Source organism: Adiantum capillus-veneris, chromosome 21 (assembly GCF_014529385.1).
Source record: "Adiantum capillus-veneris isolate H3 chromosome 21, ASM1452938v2, whole genome shotgun sequence".
NCBI lineage: Eukaryota > Viridiplantae > Streptophyta > Polypodiopsida > Polypodiales > Pteridaceae > Adiantum > Adiantum capillus-veneris.
The window spans coordinates 107,666,923-107,694,244 of record NC_140951.1 but is presented as its reverse complement, the minus strand read 5'-3'; the positions used below and the strand labels follow the sequence as shown (position 1 = coordinate 107,694,244).

The following is a 27,322-nucleotide window of genomic DNA, read 5'->3' as shown; positions in this document are numbered from 1 at the left end:
CACTTTCTCTTCCTATATTGATTAGGAAGAAAATAGTGTAAGGGTGGTTTTCCACGGCCACCTGGCCTACATCCCAACATCCAAGTGATTTTTCAAGCATTGATGGAGAACAAGCTTTTTTTCAATCAAAAGAAAAACGAATTTTCTCTTTAAGAGATTCAATACTTAGGTCTATTATCTCTCAAGATGGTATCCAAATGTATCCAACAAAGCTGGAGGTAATAAAAGCATGGCCTAATCCAAGGAATCTACATGAGCTAAGAAGTTCTATTGGTATGTATAGACACTTCATAGCAAAATTCTCTCAAATAGCAGGACCATTACATGACTTAACAAAGAAAAACATTAAGTATTCATGGACTGCTAAGGAGAAAAGTGCTTTTCACAAGCTCAAAGAGAAGCTTACCTCCCAACCAATCCTCATGCTTCCGGATCTCTCAAAGCCATTTGAGGTCCAATGTGATGCTTGTGGTGATTGCCTTGGAGCAGTTTTGCTTCAAGAAGGGCATGCCATAGCATATGAGAGCCGAAGGCTCAATACGGATGAATGGGTCCTAGGAATTTATGAGAAAGAGCTTTTAGTTGTTTTACATTCCCTAGACACATGGAAGCACTATCTATTGGGAACTCCATTTATTCTACGAACCGACCACCAAAGTCTCAAGTACTTAATGATGTAAACCAAGCCTTGACATGAAGACAAGGTACTACGACATGGTAAGATTATCTGACATTATCTTATTAAGTTAAAAAACTATCCTTTTGAAGATGCTAGATGGATGCAAGGAACACATTTTAAGGATAGTATGAACCTTGTCAATGCTTACAATGGTACATTAGAGTAAGAAAATGTACAAATTTCTTTTTAATGACCAATGTTTTTGTCTTAGAAGACTAGTTCTCTTTTTATTGTGCACAAATTTAAATAGTATGCATGCTTAAGATCATGTTTGTGATGACGACGTCTCTCAAACACCAAGGAGAATTTGTCACTCTACTTTGGGAGAATGAAATGGACTAAAGACCAGACATGCTTGTAGCAGCTATGTCTCCCAAGCACCAAATGGATTAGTCATCCATCCTAGAATGATGTTGTAGGGTAGGGATCCTCTACCCGCTAAGAAACATTGACTAGTGACTAAGACTTTATCTCTTCTACCTCATAGTCGAGGACGACTATGATTTCAAGAGAGAGGTTTTGATTATCTTGTGATGTGACAACTCCGTTTAGAATCTTGAGAATAAAAAATAAAATCTTTCAAAATATGAGGAATCTCGTGGCGTGCTATATATCAATAGAAAGAGCCTGAAGAGTAGATTCTAACGGCCAAATCTCCGCCAATTTTAGAGTTGATTTGCAAAAAAATTTACCGCACACCCGTTTTGGACATGAGAGAGGAAGTCAAACTCCTTATACTGCCCCTTTGTGAGTCCAAATTTTCCCTAATGGTTTGGTGCATTCAACACTTGGCCATCATAACACTTGTAATTTTACACAATGTTTGTGGGATGAGTAGATCCTAGATCCACCACTTGGCCATTTAGACTAAGAATTGGAAAGTAGGTGCATCAAAGATCCACCACTTGGCCATTCTAACCATGTCTTAAAGTTAGGTGCATTCGACACTTGGCCATTATAACACTTGTAATTTTACACAATGTTTGTGGGATGAGTAGATCCTTGATCCACCACTTGGCCATTTATACAAACAATTGGGAAGTAGGTGCATCAAAGATCCACCACTTGGTCATTATAACAAAGGCTTGAAATGTGCATTGTAATTTCACACAATGTTTGTGGGATGAGTAGATCCTACATCCACCACTTGGTCATTTAGAATAAGATTTGGGAAGTAGGTGCATCAAAGATCCACCACTTGGCCATTATAGCGAAGGCTTGAATTGTAGATCCAATTGTTGGTGTCCCCTAGATACACCATTTGGCCATTCTAGCCATGATTTAAACTTAGGTACATTCAACACTTGGCCACCATAACACTTGTAATTTTACACAATGTTTATGGGATGAGTAGATCCTAGATCCACCACTTAGCCATTTAGACTAAGAATTGGGAAGTAGGTGCATCAAACACCCACCAATTGCCATTATAACAAAGGCTTGAATTGTGGATCCAATTGTTAGTGTCTCTTGGATCCACCACTTGGCCATTCTAACCATGTCTTAAAGTTAGGTGCATTCAACACTTGGCCATCATAATACTTGTAATTTTACACAATGTTTGTGGGATGAGTAGATTCTAGATCCACCACTTGGCCATTTAAGAAGAAAAAAATGGAAAATACGTGCATCAAAGATCCACCACTTGGCCATTATAATGAAGGCTTGAAATGTGGATCCAACTGTTGGTGTCTTGTAGATCCACCACTTGACCATTGTAACCATGTCTTACAGTTAGGTGCATTCAACACTTGGCCATCATAACACTTCTAATTTTACACAATGTTTATGGGATGAGTAGATCCTAGATCCACCACTTGGCCATTTAAACTAAGAATTGAAAAGTAGGTGCATCAAAGATCCACCACTTGGCCATTATAACAAAAGCATGAATGATGTATCCAATTGTGGGTGTCTCCTACATCCATCACTTGGCCATTCTAACCATGTCTTAAAGTTAGGTGCATTCAACACTTGGCCATCATAACACTTGTAATATTACACAATGTTTGTGTGATGAGTAGATCCTTGATCCACCACTTGGCCATTGAAACTAAGAATTGGGAAGTAGGTGCATCAAAGATCCACCACTTGGCCATTATAACAAAAGCATGAATTGTGGATCCAATTTTTGGTGTCTCCTACATCCACCACTTGGCCATTCTAACCATGTCTTAAAGTTAGGTGCATTCAACACTTAGCCATCATAACACTTGTAATTTTACACAATGTTTGTGGGATGAGTAGATCCTAGATCCACCACTTGGCCCTTTAAACTAAGAATTGGGAAGTAGATGCATCAAAGATTCACTTGGCCATTATAATGAAGACTTGAAATATGGATCCTATTGTTGGTGTCTCCCAGATCCACCAGTTGGCCATTCTAACCATGTCTTAAAATTAGGTACATTCAACATTTGGCCATCATAACACTTGCAATTTTACACAATGTTTGTGGGATGAGTAGATCCTAGATCCACGTCTTGGCCATTTTAATGAAAGGTTGAATTGTGGATCCAATTGTTGGTGTCTCCTAGATCCACCACTTGGCCATTCTAACCATGTCTTAAAGTTAGGTGCATTCAAGACTTGGCCATCATAACACTTGTAAGTTTATACAATGTTTGTGAGATGAGTAGATCCTAGATCCACCACTTGGCCATTTATACTAACAATTGGGAAGTAGGTGCATCAAAGATCCACCACTTGGCCATTATAACAAAGGCTTGAATTGTGGATCCAATTGTTAATGCCTCCTAGATCTACCAATTGGCCATTTTAACCATGTCTTAAAGTTAGGTACATTCAACACTTGGCCATCATAACACTTGTAATTTTACACAATGTTTGTGGGATCTTAGATCCACCACTTGGCCATTTAGACTAAGAATTGGGAAGTAGATGCATCAAAGATCCACCACTTGGCATTCTAACCATGTGTTAAAGTTAGGTGCATTCAACACTTGGCCATCATAACACTTGTAATTTTACACAATGTTTGTGGGATGGGTAGATCCTAGATCCACCACTTGGCCATTTATACAAACAATTGGGAAGTAGGTGCATCAAAGATCCACCACTTGGCCATTATATTGAAGGATAGAATTGTGGATCCAATTGTTGGTTTCTCCGAAATCCACCACTTGGCCATTCTAGCCATGTCTTAAAGTTAGGTACATTCAACACTTGGCCCGTCACAACACTTGCAATTTTACACAACGTTTGTGCGATGAGTAGATCCTAGATCTAGAAATTACTGGTCATTCTAGGATCTTTATCCGACACTATGGATGTTGGAAATCCATGATGCTTGAAAATTTGAGGTCAGAAGAGGATTGCCATTTGATGTGCCTTAATAGTGTTTTTGACAGGCATAGAGTGTGTTTTCTTGTTAAGCGTGTCGACTGAAACAATCCAAGATGCTTCCCTCGATCGATTTTCAACTTTTGGTATACCACGCATTTTGAAACATACTGTTGTATGTTTACTTTTTATGGTAGACCAATGGAAATACATTTCTACTCCTCGAAGAGTAGACTATGGAATCCCTCTTTGCCTCGCATAAGGAGAAGTATGGGATTCATACATGACTTTTGTATTGTATGGGTGATTAACACATAGCCTATGGCCGTTTGGAAGATAACCATCCTTCAAGGTGAATGGTTCTTTTTTCTTCCCTATTGCAAAAGGCTGTAATTACATACTTAAAGTCTTGGTCAGTAGCATACTCATCTATCATAAAAGATAGATCATTGTGAGTTGCTATATATAGCACATTTACCCTTGGTCGTTCTGAAAGTGCATCGACCACTTGAAAATTTTCCCACCTCATTTGTTTGTTGGAGAGCTTGATTTGTGTTATGAAGTTCTTGAGGCTTTGTGATCCATTCATAGGATGAATGGAGTCCCCAAGAGATAGTGTTTCCACGTGTTTAGGGCATATAGAGTAGCTAGTAGATCTTTTTTGTATTTGTCCAATACTCACTTATCAAAGTTGAGTCTTTGACTCTCATATGCTATGGCATGCCCTTCTTGAAGCAAAATAGCTCCAAGGCATTTACCGCAAGCATCACATTGGACCTCAAATGGCTTTGAGAGATCTACTCGTGTGAGCACATGCCAAGAGGTAAGATTCTCCTTAAGCTTCTCAAAAGCTTCTTGCACTTTCGCAGTCCATAAATACTTAACGTTTCTTTTTATTAAGTCATGTAATGGGCCTGCTATTAGCGAGAATTTTTCTATGAAGCATCTATAGTATGCACACATACCTATTAAGCTTCGTACCTCATGTAGATTCCTGGATCTCTAACTTTGTTGGATCCATATAGGTGCCATCATTGAATCTCTTGTAGGAAAAATTCACTTTTCTTTTGATTAATGAAAAGCTTATTCTCTCTCACAACTTGAAAGGTTACCTGGAGGTGTCACTTGTACTCTTCAAGAGAATTTGGATGGCATGAAGATTTTTTTCCATCATGAGTTTGAATGCATCTAGAGCATTTATCAGGCCAAAACTTGTAAATTATCAAATAGATCTTCTACCCGCGGCACGTAAAATCTATTTTTGAGAGTGATCTTATTTAATGCTCTATAGTCGACACACATGTGATATGTGTCGTCTTTCTTTTGCACTAAAAGCAATGGTGAACAAAATGGAGAGGAGCTAGACCTCACCATCCCTTTTTTTCACCAATTCATGTACTTGCCTCATGATCTCCTCTTGTTGAGCTTGTGAAATTTGATAAGGAGGCTTGTGTTGGGTGGGAACCTAACCTAACATAAAGCATATGGGGAGAAGTGAAAGGGCATGCACGAGTGATATCTAGGAGATATCAAAGGGTGTCAACCATGGCAATAAATAAGAGCCTTTCTCATGTAGTAGTGATCGAACATTCAATCAGTTAATACAGAATGTCTTGGGATGTGTGGGTAACCCTCTCTCTCATCTTCTCTCGCCATATCTCTGTGTGTGCTATTATTCATTAATTAAGGGTGTGTGTGTGAGGACCCTTTATTCATTAATTAAGGGTGTGTGTGTGAGGACCCTTTATTCATTAATTAAGGGTGTGTGTGTGAGGACCCTTTAACACTTGGCGACCACGTACATTCGAATCTCCTTCCTTTGGTGAGAAACCATCTCTGTGTTCTGGAACAAGAAGCCACTCTCTTTTTTTCTCTCTGTGATGTAGCCTATTGTGTGTGTCTTAGAAGGGAGAAACCAAGTGTGTGCGCAGGCATGTTCCAGTGAAAGCACATGTGTGAGGAGCCCATGAGGAACAAATCGTTCCAGGCTGTTGCGAAGTGGCATGAAAGTCAAAGGCGATAAGAGAATGTTGATTGCGGTGTTGATCATGCGCTTCCCCAGATGCAGTTATGTGATTGATGGCAGATGGTTGCGGCCTACTTCTCACTACCTACTATGAGGGTGATGAAGTCGATGAAAGTTGTGCCTTGGGCAAAGGGTACCCAGAGCTGTTGTGTCTTACCAGACCTATCATGGAGGAAAAGGTGGTTGTGGCCCCTGCTGAGAAGAGTACATGCTGAGAAGGGTGCCACGACGATGCTATGGAGGCCTCCAGCGATGGCGGTGGGCCTACTCAAGGAGCTACAGCAGCAGGCAGGTGGCGGCCGCAGTACAAGCGATCATCTGCATCATGAAGAAGAAGAGAAAGTATCATCTGTATCAGGAGAAATGAAGGAATCGGTGATGGCGTGTTGGAGTAGCCTACACCAGATCCTGCACCTCTTCTCTCTCTTTCCCACCCTTTGCAACAAGGCTCTCAGGATCGCGGAGGTGATGCTGTAGGAGCATGTGAGCCTGGAATCCTCGCGGCCACAGGGGGCGCTGCAGCAGGCGTTAGATGGCCCTTGTCTTGTGGTGGTCAGTTGCTGCATGCGGGTGTTGCTGCATTGCACAGTTCCTCTAGCATGCGGGTGTTGCTACATTGCGGGGTTCATCCATCATGTGGGAGGTTTATGCATAGTCACAATAAGAGTTATCTTCAGATTGCGACATTGAATTATCATGAAGGCAGGAAGATGATTGCGGTGTGTGAGGGGCGGATGATTGCAACAAGTTTCAAATGGATGCTGACTTGTCGATGCAGTCATACTTGCGGATTCCAGCAAATAATCATTACTGTGGTGGGATTATACTAAACCTAGTTTTTTGTCGAGCACTATTGCGGTGTCCAAGAGATGAAGAATGATGCGGTTACGGGGACATACTAGATCAAAGATCAGATGGAGCGCCTTTATCTGACATCTAATTCGTGTAAGGAGGCTTTGTAGCTTGTTGCGGTGATGTGGCAAAGAAGATAATGATGGATTATGTATTGGTTGCTGGAGCTTCATCAAGTACTTTATTTCATTACATCACTTCTTGCACTTGAGGTACTTTGCCTTGGCTATGCCTAAAACGTTTTGTAAATAATCTTTTAAAATAAAGCACATGCACATAAGACAGTTGACTTCTAAACAAGGGACTCATGAACACTGTGAGTTCGCACATGTCCATCGTGCGTGCCAAGTGTTAGGTGGGAACCTAACCTAACATAAAGCATATGGGGAGAAGTGAAAGGGCATGCACGAGTGACATCTAGGAGATATCAAAGGGTGTCAACCATGGCAATAAATAAGAGCCTTTCTCATGTAGTAGCGATCGAACATTCAATCAGTTAATACAGAATGTCTTGGGATGTGTGGATAACCCTCTCTCTCATCTTCTATCGCCATATCTCTGTGTGTGCTATTATCATTAATTATGGGTGTGTGTGTGTGAGGACCCCTTAACAACTTGTTAGGCGGTGAGCTTCTTGGTAGGAGCTCAATTGGATGGTCATCATCCCTCATTTTAGAGATAGCTCACTAGGGATTTCATCAATGAAACATCTTGGAATCCATTTAGGAAATTAGACAACTCTAATTCCTCTTGATTCCCTTTATTGCAAGGATATGGTGTTCCCCAACTCATTAGTATCTATGTACATGCTCTTTTCCCTGTATAGGTGAAGTAGATTCTTCTTTCAAGGAACTTCATGTTGGAAGACATGCAGTTAAACCATGGTGCCCCAATGATAACATCCTCATGTCTGAGAGGGTAGATGAATAAATCCTTTTTTGTCCACATAGCTTTGGACATGAAGCCTCAATTTTCCAATTAAGGGAGTAATTGAGAGGTCTTGTCCCTTGGTAGCTCCATCAAATTTCAATGTATCTCCCATCTTGTGGGCTTGTATGCCTAGCTTGGTGGTCAACTCCATGGATATAAAGTTGTGAGTTGAAACAAGGTCAAACAAAATAAAGGTATCATGCTCTTGCATCTTTCCCCAAGCATAGGAAAGGAGAAATCCTTGGCAATGAGCATCCTTTTTTGGAGCTTCAAACATAGAGGCTCTAGGAGTCTCATTGCGGGCAATTCTCTTGGGCCAAGGATGATAGCCATGGCCTTGCTCCCCATACTTAAAACATTTTTTGTCCTTACTAAAAGCTTCTAGCTCTTTAGGAGAGAGTTTATATTTACCTTTGTAAACTCCCTTCTCCTTGGATCAATTGTTGTTGTTGTTGGAATAGCCTTCGTAAGAATTTTGGGCATTGGTTTTCCTCTTGGCATCACTTTTGTCTATATTTTCCATGGGCTTGACATTCCGTCTAGCCCCTTGTTGGAAATTGATACGCGAAGCAACCATGTGTGGTGGATTCTTTAGTGATATAACCCGGCCATTGAGAGTTGACATACTCGGCTATCTCTTTGGGTAATCCCGCATAGAATTATTTCTTTTGCACGGCAAAGTCTATCTCTTGAAAGATAGTAGTCTTGAAATGTAAATCTCAAAACTTGTCCACATATTTGTGGATAGACTCATGGGAGAGAAGCTTTAAACTTCACCATTTGGTAAGCACTTTGTCCTTTGCATCACTTGCAAGGAATTGCTTCATGATGGAAACTAGTAGAGTTTTCCATGACTTTGGGGCTTCATTGTTGCCATGAAGGCTAGTCCACCATTGACGAGCCGATTTTTTTGGAAGTGCATAGCTACATGGTGTAGCTTGGAGGACTCCGTGAAGCCCTCCAAGCTACACCATGAAGCCCTCGTCTCCAAAGGCCGGTGCCATCATAGGTGAGAAAAGAGATACTCTTTCCTCCGTCTTTGAACTTCTTTAGATTTTGTGACCTTCACCACGCAGGGTAAAATTTGCGATGTCCTCCCCTCTTGTATTCTCTAGGAAAATAGCCATAGCTTTCATCGGTAGAGGAGGAAGGTGAAGAAGAAGGAGAAGAGGGTGACCTCTTTCTTGCCCTTTTCTTCCTTTGTTTCCTCTCTTCCCTTTTGGAGTGACAAGGAGAAGGACTATGGGTTAACCATTTCCTCTTGGGAGGAGTTGGCAATCATATAGTCCGCCATATTCGTGGAACCACATCTTCAGAGGAACTTAGGGATTCATTACTTTCTTGTTCTTTGGATTCCTCCTCTTGTATGGGAGAGAGTCTTGTTTTGGGGGTCTCTTCAAGAGGCCTCATATGCTCTCTCTCCTCTTGGAGAGAGAGCTTTGCAAGCCGATTTTCTTTCCTCTCCAAGAGGCCTCATAAGCTCTCTCTTTCCTCTTGGAGAGGAAAGGAAATCGGCTTGCAAAGTGGGGTTGCGCATAGCTTGTTGCAACCTAGTGACAAGATAATTAACAAACATGGGGGCATCATCATTGGCACCTTCATGTGCAAAATCAAAGTTATCAATGTTCATTCTATTCTCTTGGTTATTGTCAACCATTTTAATTAAACTTATATGTTTACTTAGTGTATGCTTTGGCAATGCAAAACCTTATTTTCTACTCCTCTTAGCCTTTGAAAATAGGCACTTAAGTATCTACACCCACGGATCGAATTGGTTAATTATAGAGAGTAGTGGAGTGAGTCTAACATAGCGAAGTTGCCGAGGGATAGCTCCTTTCGGACTTCTTATCGCTCAATAATGATAAATCCGTAGGTAAGTCTAGATAGACTCCATTATTAAGACCAAAGCTCCCGAGGTGTGCACCATATCCCACATAGTGGGCTCAACAAAACCGATAATAGATCCCATACTCACTTACCCTAATAGAATTAACAAAAACAACCATTGATAGGCTACTTAAGGACCTCTCTTCTTAAGCAAGAAAAGAGAAACCAAATGCTCTGATACCAATGTAATGAAAATGGCCTATGAACTTTGAGAGTAGCGGAATTAGGAAATTAGATGGAGTAGTTTTGTGAGATTACTTTGTGAGCATAGCGGGTGAACTTAATTGATGGTAGCAACATAAACATGGTACTTAGTTAACTTGGCATGAACAATACTTTTGCAAAAGAGAGAGTTTAGAGAACATGACAATAGTTGAGGACCGGATTCATACAGAGCAGGTCCCCCCTCCAATAGGCATTTGTATTATAGTTTCTCCCATTAAGAGAGACTTGGTACAATACAATCTTTGTGTTCCTTGTGACCTAGGTGATGCAATGAAGATGGAAAGCTTCATGCATCACAAACATAACATAAACTTTGTAGAAAGCAGTAACTATCCCAAGCCTCAGCCCGAAGGCCTCAAACACCTTTGAAGGATAGGGAAGAGCAAGAAGAAACATTCCATAGGAGAAAGAAATAGTTCCTCCTTATCATCACTCTTCTTGCTAGCATACATAATAGCATAGTAATGAAGATGGAGAAGATGGCAAGCTTAAGCAGTGAAGCATGGCTCTTGGTTGGATTTGCATTCCATAGCCAAGAGTGTTGGTGTAGGCTCTCACTTCTCACAAGCTTGGAGAAGGAGGTCGAGTTCCTCAACTTTCACTAAGTAAGAAATGCCCTTGCAAATGAGTGTGTGTGTGGAGTATATCCCCCTAGCACCCCCCTTCCTTGCTTTGGGTAATATTTCTACATGTTGCAAGCTCATTGGACCCCTCTCCCCCTAGCCAATCACATGCAGCATGCAGCCAAGTACATAGGTAGTCTTTTGACAAGTCTCCTCCTTACCCCTTAGAGAGAGAGAGAGAGCTTGAAAATATATAGATATTTGTTGGATGGAAGTAGAAGCTCTTGTACCCCTCTCTAGCCCAACCAATAGCATTCAAGCACACCATGTGGTTAAGCTTAGTGAGAGTCTGACATGTGTCCCATATGCCCTTTTAGAAAAGGGTACCCCTTGGGTGAGTGGAAGGTTAGGTCAAAGATTCCCCTAACTTTGGGACTTTTATGCATAGGAAAATTTTCAAGCAACTTTCTCATTAAGTGTGTAGGGTCTCTTTTTGACTCAAGCATCTTACCCCCCATGCATAGGAAGCTTCTCAAGAAACTTCCTCATTAAGTGTGTAGGGTCTCTTTTTGACTCAAGTATCTTACCCCCCATGCATAGGAAGCTTCTCATGCAACTTCCTCATTAAGTGTGTAGGGTCTCTTTTTGACTCAAGTATCTTACCCCCCATGCATAGGAAGCTTCTCAAGAAACTTCCTCATTATGTATGACAAGTACCTCAAGTACCTTAGTCATCAAGCATGACAAGCACCTAAGGTGGAGTTCCCACCTCGACCTCAGCCCTAGCTTGCCTAAGGTCAAAGGAAAGTTTAGGTCGGGTTCCCACCTCAAGCTCAGTCCTAGCTTGCCTAAGGTCAAAGGTAAGTTTAGGTTGGGTTCCCACCTCAAGCTCAGCCCTAGCTTGCCTAAGGTCAAAGGACTTTTAACAGTAACCATTGGAGGTTTTAATGAAGCTAACCCTAAGGTCTTTTAAGCTTCATTAGATGCACATTGCTCTTTGATAGATTACCTCCTTTTGGACCCCTATTCAGATGCAAACATCTCTCCTCTTGGTCCCCTGCTAAGGTAAGTCTAGAAGCGCTTATTGCACATTGATCTTTGATAGACCATCTCCTTTTGCATCCCTTTTGAGATGTAACCATCTCTCCTTTGGTTCCCGTGTTGAGATAGATCTAGAAGCACTTGTCACTATTCTAACTCTTTTTTCCGTTTATTCTCCCACATGAAATGATTAGTTTAATATGAGAAAATCATTTGGTAAAGTTAGAGATTATATTTTATGACATTACCTCTCTCTTGAAATCATAGTCGTCCTTGACTATGAGGTAGAGAAGATAAAGTCTAGTCATTAGTTCATGTTTCTTAGCGGGTAGAGGATCCCTTTTTACCCTACGACATCATTGCAAGATAGATGACTAGTCTATTTGGTGCTTGGGAGACGTAGCTGCCGCAAGCATGTCTGCTCTTTAGTCCATATCATACTTCCAAAGTAGAGTGACAAATTCTACTTGGTGTTTGGGAGATGGCGTCACCGCAAACATGATTCTAAGCATGCATACTATTTAAATTTGTGCACAATAAAAAGAGAACTAGTCTTATAAGACAAAAACATTTTTCATTTAAAATGCATATGCTTACCCTAGTGCAACATTGTAAGCATTAACAAGGTTCATATTATCCTTAAGCTAGGCTCCTTGCATCCATTTAGCATCTTTAAAAGGATAATTCTTTAACTTAATAAGATATTGTCAGATAATCTTACCGTTTCTTAGTACCTTGTCTTCATGTCATAGGATGGACAGGTTGAAGTATTTCTTCTTGATTTTCGATTTTTGGAGGGTTTGCAACTATTGCTTATTTTGATGGCGCTCCTTTGTAAGGCTTATGTAGGTTCTCATGGAAAATATTGTGCATGAGCCAATGGTTGGGCAACTTCAATTGATAAGCCATCTCATTGACTGGCTTAAGAATTTTAAGGACCATAGTATCTTTTTGCTAGTTTAGCATCTACTCTTGGTCGTTCGTAGGACTCTTGCCCGTAGTATGCCTTAGATGAGCCTTGAGGACCTTTGGCAAGATCCAATCATTTTCCTTAAAGGCTAAGGCTCTTCTGTGCTTATTAGCAGCAGCCCTTTTTTCCTTTCTTGTGTGATGGATATAACCACTTTAATCTTGGAAACGATTCTTGTAAATATTGGCTATATTCATCAGCAGAGTGAAGATCTACCCATGTACTTGAAGTAGTAAGGGACATTTGGATCTTCCCTCTTTAACCTCAAAAGGTGCTTTCCCCATAGAAGTATGTACAATGTCATTGTACGCATACTCTCTAAGAGGTAGGTACTTCTATCCTTGAGAATGTTGATCTACTTCCATGACATAGGCTTTTAGTAGATTCAAGAATCATTAGATTATAATTTCACTTTGGTCGTCCGTTTGTGGATGATAGGCCCAAAGAGAAATTTAATTTACTTCTTAAATTCCAAAAGAGACCCTTCTAGAAATTACTGGTCATTCTAGGATCTTTGTCCGACACTATGGATGTTGGAAATCCATGATGCTTGAAAATTTGAGATCTGAAGAGGGTTGTCATTTGATGTGCCTTAATAGTCTTTTTGACAGGCATAGAGTGTGTTTTCTTGTTAAGCCTGTCGACTGAAACAATCCAAGTTGCTTCCCTCGATCCATTTTCAACTTTTGGTATACCACGCATTTTAAAACATACTATTGTATGTTTACTTTTTAGGGTAGACCAACGGAAATACATTTCTACTCCTCGAAGAGTAGACTATGGAATCCCTCTTTGCCCCGCATAAGGAGAAGTATGGGATTCATACATGAATTTTGTATTATATGGGTGATTAACACATTGCTATCGCCGTTTGTAAGATAACCACCACTTGGTCATTATAACGAATGCTTGAAATGTGCATCCAATTGTTGGTGTGTCCTAGATCCACCACTTGGCCATGCTAACCATGTCTTAAAGTTAGGTGCATTCAACACTTGGCCATTATAACACTTGTGATTCTACACAATGTTTGTGGGATAAGTAGATCTTAGATCCACCACTTGGACATAATTGGGAAGTAGGTGCATCAAAGATCCACCACTTGGCCATTATAAAGAACGCTTGAATTGTGGATCCAATTGTTGGTGTCTCCTAGATCCACCACTTGGCCGTTCTAACCATGTCTTAAAGTTAGGTTCATTCAACACCTGGCCATCATAACACTTGCAATTTTACACAATGTTTGTGGGATGAGTAGACCCTAAATCCACAACTTGGCCATTTAGACTAAGAATTAGGAAGTAGGTGCATCAAAGATCCACCACTTGGTCATTATAGCAAAGGCTTTAAATGTGCATCCAATTGTTCGTGTCTCCTAGATCCACCACTTGGCCATTCTAACCATATTTTAAAGTTAGGTGCATTCAACACTTGGCCATAACACATGTAATTTTACACAATGTCTCTCGGATGAGTAGATCCTAGATCCACCCGGCTTGGCCCTTTAAACTAAGAATTGGGAAGTAGACGCATCAAACATCCACCACTTGGCCATTATAACGAAGGCTTGAATTGTGGATCCAAAGGTTGGTGTCCCCTAGATCCACCATTTGGCCGTTCTAAGCATGTTCTAAAGTTAGGTGCATTCAACACTTGGCCATCATAACACTTGTAATTTTACAATGTTTATGGGACGAGTAGATCCTAGATCCACCACTTGGCCATTTAGACTAAGAATTGGGAACTAGGTGCATCAAAGACCCACCACTTGGCCATTATAACAAAGACTTGAATTGTGGATCCAATTGTTGCTGTCTCTTCGATCCACCACTTGGCCATTCTAACCATGTCCTAAAGTTAGGTGCATTCAACACTTGGCCATCATAACACTTGTAATTTTACACAATGTTTGTGGGATGAGTAGATCCTAGATCCACCACTTGGCCATTTAGACTAAGAATTTGGAAGTAGGTGCATCAAAGATCCACCCCTTGGCCATTATAACGAAGGCTTGAATTGTGAATCCAATTGTTGGTGTCTCCTAGATCCACCACTTGGCCATTCTAACTATGTCTTAAAATTAAGTGCATTCAACACTTGGCCATCATAACACTTGTAATTTTACACAATGATTGTGGGATAAGTAGATCCTAGATCGACCACATCGCCATTTAGTCTAAGAATTGGAAAGTAGGTGTATCAAAGATCCACCACTTGGCCATTATAACAAAGGCTTGAATGATGGATCCAATTGTTGGTGTCTCCCAGATCCACCTTTTGGCCGTTCTAACCTTGTCTTAAAGTTAGGTGCATTCAACACTTGACCATCATAACATTTGTAATTTTACACAATGTTTGTGGGATGATTAGATCCTAGATTCACCACTTGGCCATTTAGACTAAGAATTGGGAAGTAGGTGCATCAAAGCTCTATCACTTGGCCACTATAATGAAGGCTTGAAATGTGGATCCAATTGTTGGTGTCTCCTAGATCCACCACTTGGCCATTCTAACCATGTCTTAAAGTTAGGTGCATTCAACATTTGGCCATCATAACACTTGTAATTCCACACAATGTTTGTGGGATCAGTAGATCCTAGATAAACCACTTGGCCATAAAGACTAAGAATTCGGAAGTAGATGCATCAAAGATCCACCACTTGACCATTCTAACAAAGGCTTGAATTGTGGATCCAATTGTTGGTGTCTCCCAGATCCACCACTTGGCCGTTCTAACCATGTCTTAAAGTTAGGTGCATTCAATACTTGGCCATCATAACATTTGTAATTTTACACAATGTTTGTGGGATGAGTAGATCTTAGATCCACCACTTGGCCATTTAAACTAAGAATTGGAAAGTAGGTGCATCAAAGATCCACCACTTGGCCATTCTAACCATGTGTTAAAGTTAGGTACATTCAACACTTGACCATCATAACACTTGTAATTTTACACAATGTTTGTGGGATGAGTAGATCCTAGATTCACTACTTGGCCATTTATACAAACAATTGGGAATTACGTGCATCAAAGATCCACCACTTGGCCATTATAATGAAGGCATGAATTGTGGATCCAATTGTTGGTGTTTCCTAGATCCACCACTTGGCCATTCTAACCATGTCTTTAAGTAAGGTGCATTCAACACTTGGCCATCATAACATTTGTAATTTTACACAATGTTTGTGGGATGAGTAGATCCTAGATCCACCACTTGTCCATTTAGATAAAGAATTGGCAAGTAGGTGCATGAAAGATCTATCACTTTGTCATTATAAGGAAGGCTTGAAATGTGGATCCAATTGTTGATGTATCGTAGATCCACCACTTGGCCATTCTAACCATGTTTTAAAAGGTGCATTTAACACTTGGCCATCATAACACTTGTAATTTTACACAATGTTTGTGGGATTAGTAGATCCTAGATCCACGACTTGGCCATTAAAACTAAGACTTGGAAAGTAGGTGAATCAAAGATCTACCACTTGGCCATTCTAACCATGTCTTAAAGTTAGGTGCATTCAACACTTGGGCATCATAACACTTGTAATTTTACACAATGTTTGTGAGATGAGTAGATCTTAGATCCACCACTTGGCCATTTAAACTAAGAAATGGGAAGTAGGTGCATCAATTTGTTGGTGTCTCCTAGATCGACCACTTGGCCGTTCTAACCATGTCTTAAAGTTAGGTGCATTTGACCCTTGGCCATGATAACACTTGTAATTTTACACAATGTTTGTGGGATGAGTAGATCTTAGATCCACCACTTGGCCATTTGGACTAAGAATTGGGAAGTAGGTGCATCAAATATCCACCACTTGTCCATTGTAACGAACACTTAAATTGTGGATCATTTGTTGGTATATCCTACATCCACCACTTGCACATTGTAACCATGTCTTAAAGTTACGTGCATTCAACACTTGGCCATCATAACACTTGAAATTTTACACAATGTTTGTGGGATGAGTAGATCCTAGATCCACCAGTTGGCCATTGTGACTAAGAATTGGAAAGTAGGTACATCAAAGATCCACCAGTTGGCAATTGTGGCTAAGAATTGGGAAGTAGGTACATCAAAGATCCACCACTTGGCCATTATAACCAAAGCATGAAATTGTGGATCCAATTTTTGGTGTATCCTAGATACACCACTTGGCCATTCTAATCATGTTGTAAAGTTAGGTGCATTCAACACTTGGCCATCATAAAACTTGTAATTTTACAGAATGTTTGTGGGATGAGTAAATCCTAGATCCACCACTTGGCCATTTCAACTAAGCATTGGGAAGTAGGTGCATCAAAGACTCACCACTTGGCCATTATAATGAAGGCTCAAAATATGGATCCAATTGTTGGTGTTTACTAGATCCACCACTTGGCCATTCTAACCATGTCTTAAAGTTTGGTGCATTCAACACTTGGCCATCATAACATTTGTAAATTTATAAAATATTTGTGAGATAAGTAGATCTAGATCCACCACTTGGCCATTTAAACTAAGAATTGGGAAGTAGGTGCATCAAAGATCCACCACTTGGCCATTATAATGAAGGTTTGAAATGTGGATCCAATTGTTGGTGTCTCCTAGATCCACCACTTTGCCATTATAACCATGCCTTAAAGCTAGATGCATTCACCACTTGGCCATCATAACACTTGTACTTTTACACAATGTTTGTGGAATGAGTAGATCCTAGATCCACCACTTGGCCATTTAAACTAAGAATTGGGAAGTAGGTGCATCAAAGATCCAGCACTTGACTATTATAACAAAGGCTTGAAATGTGGATCCATATGTATGTGTCTCTTAGATCCACCACTTGGCCATTCTAACCATGTCTTAAAGTTAGGTGCATTCAACACTTTGCCATCATAACACTTGTAATTTTACACAATCTTTGTGAGATGAGTAGATCCTAGATCCACCACTTAGGCATTTAAACTAAGAATTGGAAAGTAGGTGCATCAAAGATCCACCACTTGGCTATATTAAGAAAGGCTTGAATTGTGGATCCGGTTGTTGGTATCTCCTCGATCCACCAATTGGCCATTCTAACCATGTCTTAAACTTAGGTGCATTTAACACTTGGCCATCATAACTTTTGTAATTTTACACAATGTTTGTGGAATGAGTATATCCTAGATCCACCACTTCGCCATTTAGACTAAGAATTCCGAAGTAGGTGCATCAAAAATCCACCACTTGGCTATTATAACGAAAGCTTGAATTGTGGATCCAATTGTTGGTGTCTCCTAGATCCAACACTTGGCCATTATAACCATGTCTTAAAGCTAAGTGCATTGAACACTATGCCATTATAACAGTTGTAATTTTACACAATGTTTGTGGGATGAGTAGATCCTAGATCCACCACTTGGCCATTGAGACTAAGCATTGGGAAGTAGGTGCATCGAAGAGCCAGCACTTCGCCATTATAACAAAAGCATGAACTGTGGATCCAATTTTTGATGTCTCCTAGATCCACCACTTGGCCATTCTAACCATGTCTTAAAGTTAAGTGCATTCAACTCTTGGCCATCATAACACTAGTAATTTTACACATTGTTTGTGGGATGACTAGATCCTACATCCACCACTCGGCCATTTAAACTAATAATTGGGAAGTAAGTGCATCAAAAATTCACCACTTGGCTATTATAATGAAGGCTTGAAATATGGTTTCAATTGTTTGTGTCTCCTAGATCCACCACTTGGCCATTCTAACCATGTCTTAAAGTTAGGTGCATTCAACACTTGGCTATCATAACACTTGTAATTTTACACAATGTTTGTGAGATAAGTAGATCCTAGATCCACCACTTGGCCATTTAAAATAAGAATTAAGAAGTAGGTGCATCAAAGATCCACCACTTGGCGATTATAATGAAGGCTCAAAATGTGGATCTAATTGTTGGTGTCTACTCGATCCACCACTCGGCCATTCTAACAATGTCTTAAAATTAGGTGCATTCAACACTTGCCCATCATAACACTTGTAATTTTACACAATGTTTGTGGGGTGAGTGGATCCTAGATCCACCACTTAGCCATTAAGAGTAAGAATTGGAAAATAGGTGCATCAAAGATCCACCACTCGGTCATTTTAACCATGTGTTAAAGCTAGGTGAATTTAACACTTGGCCATTATAACACTTGTAATTTTACACAATGTTTGTGGGATAAGTAGATCCTAGATCCACCACTTGGCCATTTGGACTAAGAATTGGGAAGTAGGTGCATCAGAGATCCACCACTTGGCCATTATAACAAAGGCTTGAAACGTGGATCCAATTATTGGTCTCTTCTAGATCCACCACTTGGCCATTCTAAGCATGTCTTAAAGTTAGGTGCATTCAACACTTGGCCATCATAACACTTGTAATTTTACACAATGTTTGTCGGATGAGTAGATCGTAGATCCACCACTTGGCCATTTAGACTAAGAATTGGAAAGTAGGTGCATCAAAGATAACACCACTTGGCCATTATAATGAAAGCTTGAATTGTGGATCCAATTGTTGGTGTCTCCCAGATCCACCACTGGGTTGTTCTAACCATGTCTTATAGTTAGGTGCATTCACCACACTTGGCCATCATTACACTTGTAATTTTACACAATGTTTATGGGATGAGTAGCTCCTAGATACACCACTTGGTCATCTAAACTAAGAATTGGAAAGTAGGTGCATCAAAGATCCACCACTTGACCATTCTAACCATGTCTTAAAGTTAGGCGCATTCAACATTTGGCCATCATAACACTTGTAATTTGACACAATGTTTGTGGGATGAGTAGAGCATAGATCCACCACTTTGCCATTATAATGAAGGCTTGAATTGTGGATCCAATTGTTGGTGTCTCTTAGATCCACCACTTGGCCATTCTAACCATGTCTTAAAGTTAGGCGCATTCAACACTTGGCCATCATAACACTTGTAATTTTACACAATGTTTGTGGGATGAGTAGAGCCTAGATCCACCACTTTGCCATTATATTGAAGGCTTGAATTGTGGATCCAATTGTTGGTGTCTTCTAGATCCACCACTTGGCCATTCTAACCATGTCTTAAAGTTAGGTGCATTCAACACTTGGCCATCATAACACTTGTAGTTTTACACAATGTTTGTGGGATAAATAGATCTTAGATCCACCACTTGGCCATTTAAACTAAGAATTGGGAAGTAGGTGCATCAAAGATCCATCACTTGGCCATTATAACGAAGGCTTCAAATTTGGATTCAATTGTTGGTGTCTCCTAGATCCACCACTTGGCCATTCTAACCATGTCTTAAAGTTAGGTGCATTCAACACTTGGCCATCATAACACTTGTAATTTTACAGAATGTTTGTGGGATGAGTAGATCCTAGATCCACTACTTGGCCATTTCAACTAAGAATCGGGAAGTAGGTGCATCAAAGATCCACCACTTGGCCATTATAATGAAGGCTTGAATTGTGGATCCAATTGTTGGTGTCTAAACCAATTGTCCAAAACAAACCTTATAGAAGTATATAGAGCTACAAATGGAAAATTGATGCAAGGTCCGCCACTTGTTCATGTTTAAGCTTCATTCATGTATAGAAAGCCACAATGTCCACCACTTATTCATGATAAGATCCATTGAATCATTGAGGGGCATAACATCCACCACTTGTCCAAGCTATGCTCCATTGAATCATGGCAAGCCTTAAGGTCCACCACTTATACAAGGTAATCTCCATTCAATCATAGACAAACACAAGTTTCACCACTTGTCCAAGCTAATCAATTCCATTGAAGCATAGAGAGCCACAAGGTCCAATGTCTATTTGTATGTATGGAAAATTGATGCACGGCTCACCACTTGTCTAAGCTTAAGCTTCATTCAAGCCTAGAGAGACACAAGGTCCACCACTTATCCAAGAAAAGCTCCATTGAAGCATAGTGGACCATAAGGTACAACACTTATCCAAGATAATCTCTACTAAATCATAGAGAGCCATAAGGTCTACCACTTGTCTAAGATAAGCTCCATTGATGCATAACTATCCATTAGATCCAACACTTGTACAAGCCTAAGATTCATTCAAGCACAGAGATCTACAAGGTCCACCATCCCTTGTCACGACTGAGCTCTATTAAAGCATAGAAGCCTCTAGGTTCACCACTTATTGAAGATAAGATCCATTGAAGCATAGAGGGCCTTATGCTCCATGAATTTTCCAGGTTAAGCTCCATTGAGGCATAGAGAACCATAAGGTTCAAATTCTAAGCTGTGCATGGAGAAATGATGCAAAGTTCACCACTTGTCCAAGATAGGCTCCATTGAATTATAGAGAGCCACAAGGTCCAACACTTGTCCAAGACAAACTCTATCAGTGAAGCAAAAAGAGTGACAATCTCTGAAACTTCTCCAAGCTAAACTCTATTATTGACACACAGATAGCCACAAGGTCCACCACTTGTCCAAGCTAAGATTCATTAAAGTATAGACAACCACAAGGTCTACAATCTAAGCTAGGCATGGGGAATTGATGCAAGGTCCACCACTTGTCCAATCTAAGCTCCATTGGAGCATAAAGAGCCACAAGGACCATAGTCTAAGCTAAGCATGGAGAATCGATGCAAGGTCCACCGCATGTATAACATATCATCGGTTATTATATCTAGCAGCATGACTTGCTTGGTTTCTAGATCCACCATTTGTCCAGCCTAAATTAAAAGTTTCCCGCTTGGATTGAAATTTTTCCACTTGGATTCAAAATTCAAAATTTATCGCTTAAATTAGAAATTTTCCACTTCAATTCAAAATTTTCTACTTGAGGGAGATGTTATAGCATTAGCAATGTCCACCACTTGTCCAACCTCAATCTATAACCTTCTTTATACTGGGAAACTATCTTATTTCATCCCAATAGTAGGTAAATTTTCATTTCATGTATTATCTATGAGCCTCTCCTACTTTCAACTATCATCTTCATTAGAAACCTCAGTAAGCTACATTATCTTTGTTGAGAAATTAAACAAGGAATACGTTTACAGAGGTGTTGGACAGAAAGCAGCAAAATACCAAAGAAAGCAACTTCACTGGAAGACACAAGTAAGTCAACTACTGAAATTTACATGCTTATGTACAATCTTGTTTTTATGTATGTGTATGTATTTCATGTATCCATACTATGCCATGTACAAGCATATGTATTTGTATGTTCTTTATGTATATCACCATGAGATAGTATACCTTTCTACCACTCATACACATAAACATATGTACCTACATACATAGGCAAAGCAAACACACTACCAGTCATATTCACAACATGCATACACTACTTAAATATTTATTACCAATGGATACACCAACAAAAGTAGGATAAATAGAGCAAGAATTAGAAATTTGGATTTTGTGTAAATGTATGTGTTAGAGAGATAGAGTAACTATGTAAATATGTGTGATTTGGTGTGTATGTGGATCTGTATGGGAGCAAGGAAGGTGAACAATGTGAAGGAAATGAGTTTTCATCCTGTTTATGTGTGGGTTGCATGTGTGTGTGCAAAACATCCATGTATATGTGTGTGTAAGAAGGCAACACAGAGAAAGAGAATCGTTTTGGTTTCTTGGAGAGCAAAACATAAAGATGAAAACCTGATGTAGATGGAGAGAGAGAGAGAGAGAGAGAGAGAGAGAGAGAGAGAGAGAGAGAGAGAGATGAAATGCACCTTGTTAAACGCTTTTGATTTGCACAATAAAACATTCTGCTTTATGTGATGTCGAAGCCTTGAGTGTGATTGCCTTTGTTGTGTTGTTCACGCGATGTGGTTTCTTTATGTGCGCAAGCCAGAAGTCCCTCTTTTGAATGCGATGTCACCCCTATCGTGCTGTCAACAACCTGTTTTGCATGCGCTATGGTTTCCTTGTGTGCACGAGCAAGAAATCCCTCTGTGCATGCGAGAAAGAATCTCCCCTGTTTTGTTTGTGTTTCGCTTTGTTCGTTGTGTGTTTCTGTGGTAGGGTTATCTAAAATGCCACATATACTTTAAGACTTAAAACTCATCTACCTTTTGAGTGATTTGCTTTCGTTTTGACCAATCGAGTTTTTAAAAAAATAGCAAGTTTAAAAATAGCAAACCTCATTGATTTTCCCTATGCTTTCTCCTTATCCACTCCTCCCCGTTACTTCTCCGCAAGATTTTTTCTCATTATCCTCGCCTCTTATGGACATGATTTATCTTGCTATTGAATGTCTTAGTATGTCTTGTTTTCTTTTGAAAACTTGGCTTTTATTTTAGTTTAACCTTTCTAGTCTCAACTTGAAGGACTCCTGCACGTGTTGTTCACCCTTTTACTTTTTCCTTTCATCGGATTCCTCGCCTACCTGCATTTTTTTCCCTTGCTCTAAGCTACTCAAAGCCTTTGTCTTCGTTTTGCCCTACCCTGTGCTACTTGTTGGAAGACCACCATCATTTGTTTACATTGTATTTTGCTACACACCCATTGGGCTCGTTGCTTTCATTTACCCTCACTCAACCCTTTCTCCATTTGTTGCTTGCTGACAATGCCTGTGTTAGGCTGCAGTTACAAGCTCTCATCAACCAGTGCGAGGGTGTTGGCTTAATTCCCCTTGCTGGAGTTTGAGGCACCGCTTTGTTTTAAAGCATTGCTTTATCAACTCATGAGCTTGCTGACAGTTTCAAGCAACGGGTTATTTCTGCCTCCTACAGTGAGGGGAAGTGCTTGCTTTAGTGAGGGGTAGAGTTTGCTCTATATCACGGGCCTCCTGTGGCATCCACTCGATAGCGTCATACTCTTCTTCAGAGGCCGCTCAAATAGCGCAAGTTCAATCATTTGCTCTGCATCTGCTCCGCGGTGTCACACTCATCTTCAGAGGCGTGATTTACCACCTGCAGCATTTTCTCCACAGCCTCGCATCATCCGCTCAAATAATGCAAGTTGGAAGCTCTACATCAGTGGCCACCTACAACATCCGCTCCATAGTGGTGCACTCATCTTTAGAGGTCACGGAATTAGCACAAATTCAAGATCTTAAGTTGGTGTTGTTGCGTTTTCACTGCGTGTAGCCTTCAACAGTTTCACTGCATGTAGCCTTCAACCACGGCAATGGGTTCCTAGCTTGCTGCTACATTTAGCGCGCGTGCCAGTGTGGGCTTCCCTTGCTTTAATACATGCGCCTCTCAGTTTAAAGCACTATTTATTTAGCCTTAGATTTTTTACACAATGGCATGCCTATAGTGTCGAGTTGCAACATGCTATGCCTCAAGCTTGCGAGGCGCCATTCCTCAAGCCTCTTGTAGTTAAGGGAGACATTACGGTCTTCTTCACGGGCCACCAAATACATCCGCCTACGAGTTTCATCTGCTGCTTACCAAGGGCATCTTCTCCACTTCGCAGGCTAGCTTCACCGAATTAACTTAGTAGTGGAGTCATCGGCTCTACTTTGCACACTCAACTTCGGAGGCCGCTCTGCTTAACAGTCTAAGCTAGCAGCACACATCAAATGTCGTCTGTAGCTTATACTTTATTATTCCATTAACACCACACAAAAAATGCCGTCTACAACTACTTCATTCTGTGACTATGGTTCAAGCAACCTTTCACCAATTTATAACCTCCCCACAACCTCAAAGTCTCTAAGCCTTCCTTTTTTTCCTTGACTAATAGTTAGCCTGCAGTTGTCACTCCTTTAACACTCCATAATTCTATAATCCTTCCTTTTTTCCTTGACTAATAGTTAGCCCGCAGCTGTCACTCCTTATGGGTTACTAAGGCCGTGGAGGACTTTTGCCACTACTTGCGATTTGAGGTTTGAGACTTCATAGTGCAGAAAACCCACCTCTCCGCTTTGCATGCTTGCTACACCGTCAACATGGAATCCTCTTCCACCCCCGCCCTCCATAGCAATCCCGCACCCTCCTTTGAAACCTCCCCTTTTCTCTCACCATCGAGCTCGGTTGTCGTTTTTTCCTCCAACGGCTCCGGCTTTTCCACCATTGGCTCCCCCTTACTTAATACTGCTTTTAACTTTCTCGCACCGATATCCTCTTCTTTGACTTTTCCTATCACTCTTTCGAGTTTCGTTTTAGCCTCCACCCTCACGAACCACTTTGCACTTGTCACACAACCCAACCCTTCAACTCTCACTTCCTCCTCGAAGAAAACCCTCTCTAGCATGGAAGAGCTTCAAGGGCTCACGGCAAACCTCCTTGTGGAGGAATTTGATTTCTCCCCTCCTTCCTTGAAAGGTGCCAAAAGCTACGGTGCACCAGTGAGTCTTGCATCTCAAAGGGGAGTGCTCCCCAATCCCTCCCTCATTGCTCCTTTTTCTTTTGGTGCTTTTTCCTCCTTGTTTGCTACCTCCCCCTCCCCTTTTGGCTCCAATACCTCTTCTCTTAATCCTATCCCCTCTTCTTCTTCCCTCCCCTCCCTTTCTACCATCACCAAACCTCAAGAGTTCAACAAAATTGTATCGGGTTCCTTACAAGAATTCAAGAATATTAATCTCAAGCTTTCTAAAGCAAAATCTCACCTCCTACACCTCCAAAACCTCCATGCTAACGGTAAAGCTCCCAATAGCTTGTGCATGAAACCACCACGCCTTGTTTTGGAAGACTCTAGTGCCCAAGCCCTTCTCAATGCCAAATTTGTTAGCCTTAACATACAATACTAGTGGATTGTTCCGACGTTTACATACAAGCCCAAACTCTCCTAGTAGATAACCTCCAAAAGCTTTTTAGCTTCTTCCATGAGGTGGTAGAGGAACGCCTGGAAGATCTTGTTAAAAAACTCTCACCCATATCCTTCCCTAGCATTCTACCCAAAACATGGGCCAATCAACTTGTTATGTGGAAACATTCTTCTCTACTAGAGCTAGACTCTTTTGTTCAAAACTCCATCCTACAAGCACATTTGGCCACTTCTATTGAATCAGCGGCTCACAATGCAAGAAAGAGATCCAAGAGAACCTCTTTGCCGAAGCAAGGGCTCTACCAAAAGAAGATACCGTTAGTGAGCTCGTTCAACATGAGGTCACCACTCAAATGAGCAAGCTCTTCTCCCAAAAGGCGCCTTGAAACCTTTGTAAAACCCTTCCTCTAAAAAACCATTTGCTTCCACTTCCTCACAACCATTGGCTTCCACTCCCTCGCAACCTTCATCTTCCTTTGCTAAACATAAAGCTCCCTTTAGGAAATACCCCCGTCAACCATTCAAAAAACCTTATAACACTTCCTCCTCTCCCCCCTCCCCCTCTACCACCTTTCTTGAAAAAAATCCTCTTCCTTAGGCCTTCTTCCCCCTCCCATCCCAACTTTACTCAAATCCCCCAAATACCCCCTTAATACCCCTCCTTTTTCTAGCCACCCCTCTCCCACCCTTTTGCCTCTTCCCTCTAAATCTCCCCATCCTGCATCCAATCTTCCTAAAAGACCTACCTATTCAAAAAACTTGCAATGGAGGAGGAAGTAGCTGTTGAGCACCCTACTTCGTGGGTCCATCTGCTCTTCTCCAAACCCCCCCTTTTTCCTCTTTTTTGGACCCCTCCTTCCTTTTCACCAACCTACTTCCCCGTTACACCACACTCCACTCCTTCCCCTTATGATGTTCATAAAAGAAGAGTGCCCACTACAGCCCGCTCCACTCCTTCCCCTTATGGTGTTGCTAAAAGAAGACTCAAATATTGGCTTCCTCTTACTAACCCTTCTCTTTTCAAGGTGATTATTCTAGGAAAGCAAACAATTTTTGAGCTAGAAAACAAGGTCACTAACTTGGCTTGCCATAATCTCTCAAAATGCACGCTTTCTCATTGTGAAAAGAAGCTTCTTGGTTTAGGCCTTAAGTATATTCCTCCCCCCTCCCCTCCTTTTCTCTCCTCTCTAAAACAATCTTTTTCTAACTTGGAAAGAAGCTACCAACTCAAGCTCTTTTTTAAAGAAATCTCTCCACCCTCTACTCCTTTCTCCCTCCCCAATGCCTCTTGGTACCCACCAGCTCCCTCTCTTAATCTCAAAAATATTTTCTTCTCTCTTTCTTCACAACTTAACACCTTTTGGAAAACTTCCTTCTCTTCTACTCACTTCTCACCCCCTTCCTTTCTAAAGAAATCCCTTCTTTCCGTGAAAAATGATCCTTCCATTATTATCAATCCAACAGACAAAAATGTAGGACTTGTCATCTTATGTTCGCTGTGTGTTTCCGTGGTAGGGTTATCTAAAATTCCACGTGTACTTCAAAACTTAACACTCATCTACCTTTTGAGCAATTTGCTTTTGTTTTGACCAATCGAGTTTTTTTAAAAATTAGCAAGTTTAAAAATAGCAAACCTCATTGATTTTCTATATTAAAAACTTCTTGTTTGTTGTTAAAAAAAAAGGCGTGAGGCCCCCCTTGACCCCACCCCTTGGCCCTGCTTGGGGCCTTGTCCCAAACCCCGCAGGGGCTGCCACCCCTCGACCCTGCTCGGGGTGTTTCCCCGAAACCCACAAGGGCTCCTGCCCCTTGACCGCGCTTGGGATGCTGCCCCAAACCCCGCGGGGGCTCCTCGACCCTCTTCGGGACGTTGCCCCAAACCCCGTGGGGGTTGCCTCCCCTTGACCCTGCTTGGGATGTTGCCCCAAACCCCACGGGACCCCGCTTGGGGTGTTGCACCAAACCCCATTCTAAACTCTTGTTGCACTACCCTATTCCACTTTCTCAATTGTGGTCTAGCTTAGATAAGCTATGTATCTAAAACCTAGTCTCTTTCCTTGCTTCACAACTCACCAAGGACAATCAACATAAATAAGTGGTGGAAAATGACTCTATTTTGGAGCTAAGAACTCAAAACTTTCCTTGGACATTGA

The 27,322-nt window shown here is 41.0% G+C and overlaps 1 pseudogene; it reads left to right on the top strand.

The window, feature by feature from the left end:
• The first annotated feature begins 21,413 nt into the window (after positions 1 to 21,413).
• LOC147431494 (uncharacterized) lies at positions 21,414 to 25,069 on the top strand (annotated as a pseudogene).
• The last annotated feature ends 2,253 nt before the right edge of the window (positions 25,070 to 27,322 follow it).